This window comes from Gavialis gangeticus, unplaced genomic scaffold (genome assembly GCF_001723915.1).
Source record: "Gavialis gangeticus isolate Ggan-Ray unplaced genomic scaffold, GavGan_comp1, whole genome shotgun sequence".
NCBI classification, from domain to species: domain Eukaryota; kingdom Metazoa; phylum Chordata; order Crocodylia; family Gavialidae; genus Gavialis; species Gavialis gangeticus.
Genome location: NW_017728995.1, coordinates 62,974,033 through 62,985,260, shown reverse-complemented (window position 1 = coordinate 62,985,260; position 11,228 = coordinate 62,974,033). Strand labels below are relative to the sequence as shown.

The following is an 11,228-nucleotide window of genomic DNA, read 5'->3' as shown; positions in this document are numbered from 1 at the left end:
AGCTTTGTGTTGGAGACTTTGCTGTAAAGTTCATGGATCTTTCAGAGGATGCAGAGAGGTATGAGGATAGGCGTTTGGACAAGTCCCTGGTATACAGGTCTAAGGTGGATACAAAGAACTTGTGCTTTGTTGCTGAGAGAGAGAACAGAGGCAGCTCCCTTGCTATTAACCCCAAAAACTTTTCTACTTTGCTGAGGCAGGAAATGCCTCCTTTCAAGGTCACCCCTTCAATCAGTATACTGTCTTTGCTATTTGCAGGAGCTATAACTTAAGGACTTCCTGGGGATGTGCTACATACATAGGATGAGTTGGCACAGTAAGTCTGTTAGGTATTTACTTGCTGTCCTGTATCAGCTCCTTCATGAGACAGAGATTATCTATCCTTTTAATATCAAAGAGCTCCAGTGCTAGAGAAATACTTACTAGTTTCCACCTAGAAGATCCCTTGGTCAGGGTTGCAAACTACAGGTTAAATACCAGCTCAGTCAATACTGAGACAAACTCTGTGGACAATTAAGCATTGAGTTTCAAAACAAGGAAGAACGTGAAGACTGGAACAAGGAATGAGTTACCCATCATAATGGCAATCCAGATGTTTTCCTAAAGTAAGTGTAAAAATGGAAACAATGCAGCTGTTGTCCAGAACTGTTGTACTTGGTCTGTTTCTCCTGATGTTTTCCTGCACTACAAATTCAGAATAAGGTCAAGGAAAAAATGTAGATGAAATTAACTGCCCATGGAGAAAAACTTCTAAATTCTTAAGAACCAGAAATTAGTTTTCTATGCAGGAGCAGAAAAGTTCATATCCATCACAAAGCTTGTGTCTTTCAAATGTTTAGTTTTATAGCTCTGGAAGTTTTTCATGCAATATGCAGTCCTTTTTAATTGGGGTATGTTCTTGCCTCTAATAGAATCTTGTGGCAGTGAGTTCTCCAGGCATTACCCAAGGTTCTTTTAAACTTTTGGATTTTAGTGAATGGATACATAACCAAATCTGAATCTTTCTATATATGAATCCAGCATGAGAACAATGTAACATTATGTGATGTAGATATGCTCTGTGTTCAGCTTTTTGTTAAAACCTTTAGCGTAGGAATTTCTCTGTGCTCTAAAGGGGAGCTAATGAACACAGGTATTAACCTTCATTCTGCCTGAAATATATAAAAGAACCTGGTTGCTAGTCACAAATTGAATTCATGTAATGAAATATGTTAAGAACTAAATATCTTTTTTTTATACAATTAAGGGCATTAGCTGTTATAAAGGACAAGTTTGGGACCTGGTCCAAAAAAACCCAAGCATTTTTGTTTGGACGTATAGATTTCAAATATCCTGGAATTTTTGTGGAAAAATAATCCTTCCACAAAACTGACCTTCTTGATGATGATTATTATTATAACTTTTGGTATTTCAATGAAAACAAATTTCATTTGTACAGAATAGTTTTTGATTAGACACTTTACTTATCTTGAATACTTGGAAGTGGAAATTTTAAAATATAATATTTAGGACCTGTGGTCTTAAGTTCAAAGATCCAATTAAGGTACACTAAGTGCTGAATGGAATCTTAAAACATTGCCATGGAATGTAAATAGCTGGAATGATCTCAACAGATCACTTAGTCACATGAAAAAGATTATGTTCCAACATTAAAAGCTACACTTTTTTCTTTACTTTTTCTAGCTCTTTATTTTAAAGAACTCCCTTTCTTCTAGCTCCTACGATGAGTGTTTTAATTATGAACATTAAGAGTGTCTTTTGCTTATTTTTAGTTCCCTAATAACTTGTCCTGATATGTTAACTAAATTAGTTGCTCCCTGTCCAGATGAATTGTCTGGCTTTCAAAAATGCTCTATTTTTCCCCTCTGCTGTGAGAAGTACGCCTATACAGCTGGAACAAATGTTCTTAGTCACTAAATTATAAATTGCAGCTGTCAAGAATAAAGCATTCAGTCCCAGCACTCAAGGAATAGATTTTTAAGAAGTCTTCTCATTTATCAGTTTAGCTATTGATTATCTGTGTAAGGCCATTGAATCAGAGCAGTAATGAATGGAATACTTGATCTCTCATGTGCCAGACTAAGTGTGTTCACCAGTTTACATCCAGGAACTTGATAATACTTAAAGATGCCCTAAAGCATTAAGGAACTAATGCTATATATAACTGCTTATGCGTTGGTTTTCTGATTACCAATAACAGGTTTGCTTAATGGGAGAGGAAGATCGATTAACCTGCCATCAGGTGCTTATTGTCAAGCTTCTAGCATTTCAAGTTGTTGGTGTAATTTCTCAAAAGGTGCTGACCGTCTACATTTCCCATCGACTTGAGTGCAACTTGTGTGGGGAGGAGGGAGGCTGGAGAATCACACCATGAGTTTCCAGATCTTAACAATTTTAAGTAAAGGAGCTCCTTTCCTTGGTAATGCTGTTACTGGAAGCAGGTGAGGAGGAAAAGATCTGTGGCTCTTCAAGTTTGCCTAGGTTCTAAAAATTTATACAACCTCCAATCAGTCTGTTATGTTTATCCTGGGATTATACTCTGATGGTACCAGTTTAGAACTGACTCAGCATTTTCATATTGTAAATGTGCCATCTGGCAGCAGATTAGAGGCTTGTTTGTTTTTAATAGGTCAGTGGTCTTACTCTAAACTTGATTTGAGAGGACTGCAGACCTCACCCCCTTCATGCCTTGTATCCTTCTGGATGATTTTAGTGTAAGCTATCTTTACCTGGAAAAGGTTACAGTTGATGCAGAGTATTGGCTTATGGTGTTATGTTGCATCCTACTTGTCCTTTATCTGAAAATCTTCAACTTCTGGTGCTGTCAACTTGGCATCTCCTATTATTCTTTGCTGTTCTAAAGGAAACTGCTAAGGTAAACAAGTATGCTACAGTAACTTTTGAACTGAGAAGCAGTCTGGAAAAAATACCAAAAGAGGGGAAAAAACCATACACAAAAACTAACCCATAGGAATAATCATTGGCTTTTTGTTTCATGGTAGGTTGTTTTCTCTCTCTAAATGTGCTGGCTTAAAAAATCAATATGATTTTTTGATATGATGCCTCTTTATTCGCACGCTCTGTTCTCTGTTGAACTGAACTTCTGTTTGGTCTACAAGTGATCCACTCAGCAATTCTTCCAGAAATGTATCTTATGCATTCCTGTTTTTTATAAAACAGGATTGCAATTGTATACTTTATATAAATTGCTATATTTTTTCAGTTACACAATTCACGTAAGGCCAAATTCTAGGACAGATAAGACATTAATACATATGTTAAGGTGAAACTTTGGCATTTTTTTCACCTTCTGAGCAAGATGATGTATCAAGTATATTTGCCTGGATTGAACATTTTGGGAGTAAAGAATATCTTATTTTACTTTTGGAGGATGATGGTCTCCCAGCTTGAAAACCTCTAGAAAGTCGTAACTTATTGGCCTAATTACTGGCATATGGTAGCTGCTTTTTGCTATTTTACCCATACAAGACAAGTATAAAAATATGCCAGTCAGAACAAGGACTAAATAGCCATATCTGTGCTGAGCAGTAATAGCTGTTTAGAGGAGGAAGCACTTGTTTATTCAACCTATTTAATAGCTGCACATTTTTATTAAACAAATTAGTTTTCTCTACCTGCAGAACGTCTTTCAGTTATCTTCACCTTCTGTTCAGATGCATTCACTGTCTCTTCTTCTGCACACTCCTGACACATGTTTAACTCTAAGTGTTTGCCGTTAATTTGAGCAGTCTCATTGTATTGCTTCTCTGCCTTGATTGGGTGAACCTGCAAAGTTGCTGTCTGCACAGATTACTACTTCACTTGGAAATTCACTCTAAAAACATTCCTGCCATTAAACTAGGTTGTTCAAAGTACAGGGGCCAAATGAGCAAAGTGAATTCATTTAGAAACTCACTGGAATACTTGTACAGAAGGATATCTTGTATATTGTGCTGTAGCTCTGCTATTCATCTTGAATGGTAAATACTATTTGTTTTTCTCCAGCCTGTGATTCAGATCCTGTGAACTTAGTGGCAGATACACTTCAGAAACTGACAAGTTGTAACAAGTCACAAAATTTGCTAATCAAAGCCTACACTCTCTCATCCTAGTTGCACTGGATTTATGCACACAAATCTAACTGGAATTGGCATTTGGCCCTACAGTTTTTGGGGTTTTTTTGTTTTTGTGTTTTGTTTTTTTTTATCTTCTGTTTTTTGTCTTGGTATTCATCCTGTAGGACATTCATTACAGGGGTTAAAACACTGATGCTTATTCCTGTGTTAAAATTCTATTAACTTAAAGCCTCTCTGTCTATTTGTACTTTGAAATCACCATTGCATAGCCTAAGGATTGTGTCTTAATGTTGTATTAGACAATTTCAGGTAATATATATGTATGCTTTAGGACTTGGGACAGAAGTTGCACATAAACTGGTTTAAGTGATTGGAAACTGGTTTAAACCTGTAACAGAACAGATGTTTTGTGCACATAAACCTGTTTCAAAATGGCCAAAACCAGTTTGAGAGAGAACCTGGACTGGGCTGTGCTCTCTGCTCCACTCCAGTGGAGCAGGGCTGGCCCAGGCCCTACCCCTGCCCCTCTGCTCCCTAGCTGGAGCAGGGACAAGTTGGGGTAGGGGCCTGGCCAGATGCTGGCCCCAGAAGGGAGCAGGGAAGAGCCTTATTTTCCCCACCACCACCCACATGGACCAGCCAGCCATGTCTCTGCTTGCTGCTCCAGCAGTGGGGGTGTAGCCAGCCCCTGCAGTAACCTGGAGTGAACTGGCCAGGGAGAGGAGAATACCAGCATGGAGTCCAGCCGGGGTCTGCCTGGTGCTCCCCGCTCATTGCTGCAGTGGTGGGAGCAGGGGCGTGGCCAGATGCTGGCCATCATGGCCTCCTGAGGCAGAGGGGGCAGGGAGGGAGGTTATTCCCCTCTCTGCCCTGAGGTACTGCAGCCGGGGTCTGCCAGCCACAACCGCCACAGTTGATTTGCTCCCTGCATGGGGCGAGTGGTGGGATAAGCCACCTCCTGTCACCTCTGCCAGATTTCAGAGAAAGGGGGATATACCCAGGGATATATTCCCTGCCCTCTCTGCCTTGGGGTCATACCCCCATATATCCCCTGTATCAGTGAGAGGGAGCACCAGGTGGACCCCAGCCTGGGTCTGTGTTGGTGGGGCAGGGAGGGGGGAATTAAACCCCCACCCTGCCCAGTTCACTCCAGGCTACTGCCAGGGCTGGCCATGCCCACCTGCAGCCAAGAGTGGCTATTGCGCCCCCCAGCTTCTGGCCTAAGCAATTGCAGTCATGCCTGCATTTCTGGAGTTAACAGTGAATGTCTACAAATCTGTAAATCAGTTCAACCTAGGCAGGTTAGGCTAACCTGTAAAGACTGGATCAATTCAGGCTTTTTGAATGTCTGTCCTTAGCCTAGGTGTTCAGGAGCCTGAGGCATATACATTTCTACTTCCCTTCCTGTGCAAAGTTAGTTTTCTGTATGACCCCAAAAGAATGCCTTTTAGTAAACAAACTACAGAATAAAGTGCTAGATTGGGGTGCTCCATGTAAGCACCGGGGTATACTCTACAAGCTCTGAAACGAGAGAATAAACATCAAATGCATTTCCTTGTGACTTTTTTATATTCAGGTTTGGTAAGCTCAAATATGAGATGCCGCAACCTGTCATTTCAAACACAAAACAGATGTCATTTGGGTAGTTGTAGTGCAAGCTGTCAAACATCACTCTATTTGCCTTGTCTTCTTTTAATTCCCGTGGCTGTGATGTGAAAAGAACACTATTAGCGATATGACCAGTTTAGGCTACAAGCCCATTCAGTCTTTGTTCTTTCTGGTGAGATGCCTGGCAAGGGTGAAATTAGTACAAGGAGTTTTGTCAACTCTTGCTTTCAATTTTGGCTACTTTGCAACTGTATGAAAAGACTTCAACCTTGATTCAGGCAAGTACCTTAAGCCTGGATGTAATTTCAATAGAGAGTATTCATTTGCTTAAGAATCTGGCTTCATTTCTTGTTACTCACTTTTTTTTTTTCTCACCCCAAACCACCCAGGTGTATCCACTTATGCAACTTAAGAATTCATCCTTCCTAAAGATGATTTATGCAAGCAGCATTCTTGTTCCTCAAAGCTTGTATTGATTTCCATGTCCCCCCACTCCCCTGAAGCATGAATAGTAGCAGTAGGGATACAAATCTTGGACTTCTTAAGTTATGACTTTAAAATACTCAAGCACAAATAGCATTTTTTTCTTTTGGTATCTCTTATTTGGCAAAGGGCATAAGAGCATATGAGTGCTTGGCTGACTCATGATTTGGGTTTGGATTTCGGAGGCTGCAACCACTGTATTAAATTTGGTTTGAAGTAAATGTTCTATAGAATGCACTCTGGTCAACAATAGTACTATGAAGGAACCACTGGGGCACAATTTGGCTCTGAATAACCGTATTTACTAACTACAAATGAGGTAGGCCTAGCTCTCATGCAATGTTACTCTACTTAATGTCTCCTAGTAGCTTCTGAAAAATAAGGTAACAACCACTAGAGGGAGCACTATTAAACGAGAAACCACCCTATTCCTATACACACAAACATTTGTTGTCTCAACATTAGTTTTATATTTTAACATTAAAATATTTCAGGTTCTTTCCCATATTTTCTTTTGAAGCCAATTATTTTAAATTAGTACATGAAACATTTTTGGGGAGTAAATTATTCCTTTTTTGCTTTTGAACTACAAGGAAAATAATAATTAAAGTAGTTCTGGAATGAACAAACACCCATTACCTGCAGGTCCCACAAAATTATTTGCATAGATTTTTGTAGGTCAGTCAAGCTACAGATTACCTGGAAAACCCCTTAGGTAGTTCGTCAGTTAATTATCTGAAATGGCTGCCTGGTTTTGAATAGTGTATATTTGCACCATCAATTGAAGAACCCATACTATAGCACGGGGTGGTAAAATAAAGCACAAGATGAAAGGGGCTTAATAGGAAAAAAATGTTTCTCTCCTAGTTCTTACTGCTGTGATCCTATCTTGAATTTAAAGTATATTAAGGTTTGGAAGGAATGAATTATGAGGAAAGATTAAAATAACTAAGTAGATGTAGCTTGGCTAAATGAAAGGACATGTGTTTAGGTTGGGCAATAGTCGATAGTCTGCCTACAAAAATGAGACAGTCAGGAAAAAGGCTTGGTCATCTGATGGGTTATAATTAGGAACCATGGACTGATTTAAGCAAAGGAAAATTTGGCTAAATGTCAGGAAAAAGACTCCATCTGTAGGTTCTGTACAAACATTAAATATTCCATGAGACACTGGCGTGATCTTTTGAGAACTTGTGAAAGACCCATTGCATGAGTCTCTGAGAAGTCAAATCACTTTAGATATAATGAAAATGAACTAGATATGACCTAATAAGGTTTTCCCCATCCTGTCATTGTCTCTGCTTTAAGAGGCATGCCACAAATTCTGCAGCTAAATTAACACCTGGGAATACTGTTTCTGGCACAAAGAACTTGCATTTGCTAAAAGATAGTTTTGGTGTTTTGGGTGTTTTTTGGTGAATTAAATCCTGCAGTTGCGCACACACACGGTCATATTATTCATTCTTGCATCTTCCTTCATTGGCATATCCTTGGAAAATGTAAGTTTTACTGGCAGATGTGTTATCTGGGAAGTTTACCAGAATCATCTAGCAAGTTTATTTCTCAAGATGTTCCTAGTGTACTCAAGAAACACCATTTTGTAACCACTGTGAAAAATCTGAGTTCTGTAGGTTGAATCTGTCTGCCTATTCCAGAGGGGAACAACAAATCAATTGAAAAATATGTAGGGTTTCTTCCAGTGCATATCTTTATCTGCTCAGATATCAAGAAATGAAACCATTTCTATGCTACCCTTTAACAGACTCAGTAATAGTGACTAGAGACATAAACATCATTTTTGTGTGTGTGTGTGTGTGGTTTTTTTTTTTTTTTTTTTTATTTGAGAAGTTTATAGAAACCAGAGCTAGATAAACTGCTCAGAATGGAGCAAATAGATGGAATTAGACCTACAGGGATGAGGCTTGCAATAAATCACTTTCGTTTAGTAGGCCTTTTCAGAAATTCTCTTAATCGGTAAGAATTTGGATTATTCAAATCTGGCTCCCAAAACCAATATGAAGGAGGACTACTATACAATGCAGGCAGCCCCCACGTAGTGCTCATAATGCTCATTTTGCTTAATGCTCAGTTTTTCAGGAACCAAATTAAGTGAAACCAAAACTATTTGACAATCCAAGATGGTGACTGCAAGTGTTTTTAATGACCCAAGATGGCAACCGTGAGCATTATAACAGAACTTGCTGAGCACCAAGTGATTTTTCAGGTATCAGTTAAAATAAGCGTTATTGCAAAATAGCGCGAAGCGCAACAGTGTTAAGCAGGGGTTGCCTGCATTAATATGTTATGTAATATCAATTTATGAACATTAAGCTGAAAATGGATGTGATTGCAACACTGGGTAATTCTAACGTTAACTGGTAATAACTTCATTTCAAAGCAGTTGGATGTAATAGCAGCTGAAAATTGGAGCAAGGTAGCAGTAAGCAAAGCCCGTGCTTTAACCCTCAGGTTAGCAAGCTAACTATGTTGAGTGAATATTAAGATTGCAGCCAGCCACAATCCCAATTTGCTTGTTGTCTTTTGAAAAACTACTGAGCTAATGTATTTATCTGTTTTTTCAACACATTAATGAATCTGACTGGTGTTCAGCCACTTTTGGGGAATTTTATTCTCCCCTAATGTTGCTGTGGTCCATGTTAAGGTTTTTCAGCAGAATACAAGGTTCAGTAGAAGCTGTGGTAAATGTCAGCATTAGAAAGGAAAGCCTTGTAGACTTGTCTATGGTGTTCTAGGCAACATGGAGGTGGAAAGGAATGCACATATCGATACTCTTATTTCTATTCCTTCTTTTGACTAGAAAACATGTCCCACAACTGACTGCTGGTAAACTATTTCTAATATCCTAGTATTTAATACACCCATCTGTGTACCTTAGTGCAACTGGGGAGTAGGAGAGCTATGCCTGCCTGGGATTTGGAGGGAGAACCTGGGGTGCTGAAGTGGTTTGTGAGTAGGTTAACTCTCCTGAAGAGTGAGAGGCTATTGTGCACAATAAATCTTGCCTGATATTTATCCCTTCCACCTACTAAGTTTTAGAAGAGTAGGTATGTGAGGCAGAACAATACATTTTTAAACAGTAGCAGCAAAGTCTGTTAGCTGGAGAGAACCTCTGGCCAATGAGGTTAAAGTTGGAGACAAGATGTACATAAGAGTTTTATGCTACTTTTGTAAGAAATCCTCCTAATAGAGAGAAATTATTTCTTATGGTGTATATCCCAGTCTTCTAAAATATCAGGGGTGGGTGGGGGTATGAAAACATGTCAAGGTAATGAATACCACCTTGACCAACAGTTTGAGATTGGACTGACAGACCTCCTGTGCTAAAAGCATAGAGACTTGCCTGTGTGGGCTAAAAAGCTATGCGCTCAAACTCTCAATGTGACAAATGCTTGACATGCAAACTGTGTATTTTGGTGAGTCATACAAAGACAACTTGCATGTGAGCACTTTTCCACATGGACTCTGTTTTAAAGAGTTCTTGCTGTTTCATGTGTAACTGTTCCCTCTCTGAACGCTGCAAGAGCTTATTTGCTGCAGCTGTTAGAGGAAGACTTGGAATAGCCATTTACTAGCCAAAGACTGCCAATGATGGCGACTCCAGGATTCTGTTTTTGGTTAGTCCCCTGGGTTTAAAAAAAAAAAAAAAAAAGTGTGGTGCAGGAAAAAAGACATTATGTTAAATATCTGAGTATGTGGTAACCTTGGAGAAGTTTTGCTCTAACTCAGTTAAAATAAGAGGTGCATAATATTCACCTGCTTTCAACCTCTTTGTCTGGAGGTCATAACCTCAATCAAAGATACTGATAGTGAATTGGATGGGGAATTTCAAGGGGAGGTACAGGTGAGATTTGAACTCCTAATATTGTCTTTCCTACCCCAGGGAACTTTCTCATAGGTTTTAAGGACATCTGATAGCCTCTTGCTCATACTTTGTTGCTCGCATCAGTGAATGATCACATCAGCTTTGTTAAATGCACCTGATTTAGGAAATACACGCGCTGAACTATTATGGCTAAAAATGTTATGGGATGCTCTAAAGTAAAAACTGTCATAAACTTATCTTTAGAAACTGGCAAGTGTAAACTAATGCTGAAGACAGAGGTCTGCAAGTGTTATGCTACATCTGTAAGAAATCCTCTAAGAACAGAGACAATACAGTAAAAAAATAGTTAGAAGCAGAGACCTCTATTCTGTTGCTCTCTGAATCAGTTGATTTTTCATCAAACCATGAAAAAGAAATAGAATATACACTTTGATCAGCGTTCTATTTTTAGTTTTTATTGTTGCAATGTGATTTAAACAAACTGGAGATCGAAGCTCTTGTTAAAGCTGAATTCTTAATAAAGCTTTAACCAATGATGTAGTTACTATTGCATTACAGTTTATATTATTTCCCACCTGAAGCTGGAGTTAATGGTGCAACTATGAATCAACCACCTAAAGAGTTAAAAAATCTTTTAACATTGGTCTTTGTGATGCTCATTTCTGCATGTGGTGTTGCATGTTCATTTTAGTCAGTTTTGATGGCAGGTAAGCTAATGAAGACAGCTTTCAACAGTCATTTAATACAAACTTAAACTCCCTGTAGAGTTACTCAAAGCTCATTCCTATAAGATGCTGAACAAGGACCTTAATAAAAAGACTTAGCATGTATCACACTGATTTTTATTTTAAGCAAGGGTGTTCCTAATATGAAGTATTTTGTTGGATTGGGGTCAGTTATCAGTCCATTCATTTGGTCCTGCAGATGCTATTTGTTGTCATTGTTTAGAGTTACATGGACATCCTTTGATCAGAACTTGTCTGGCTTCATAGAATCATAGAGAAGTAGGTCTGGACAGCATCACCAGAGGTAATCTTGTCCAACTGGCCACCTGAGGCAGGATCCTCCCTATCCAAACCATCCTATACAGTTCATAAACTAAACTCTACATAAGGCTACTCTCAACCCTGACACAACACAGACCTAACACCCTAACCTGACACATAAAGTAGGGAGATCACAGGAGCCAACATCCTGCTTCTATGAAATGTTGTCAA

The 11,228-nt window shown here is 39.0% G+C and overlaps 1 long non-coding RNA gene across 1 annotated transcript in view; it reads left to right on the top strand.

The window, feature by feature from the left end:
- The first annotated feature begins 203 nt into the window (after positions 1-203).
- The window catches only part of LOC109288244, a 213,547-nt gene continuing 202,522 nt past the window's right edge, over positions 204-11,228 (top strand). The window contains exon 1 of the long non-coding RNA XR_002095104.1: positions 204-605. This is a non-coding gene — a long non-coding RNA (uncharacterized LOC109288244). The remainder of the gene's footprint in view (positions 606-11,228) is intronic.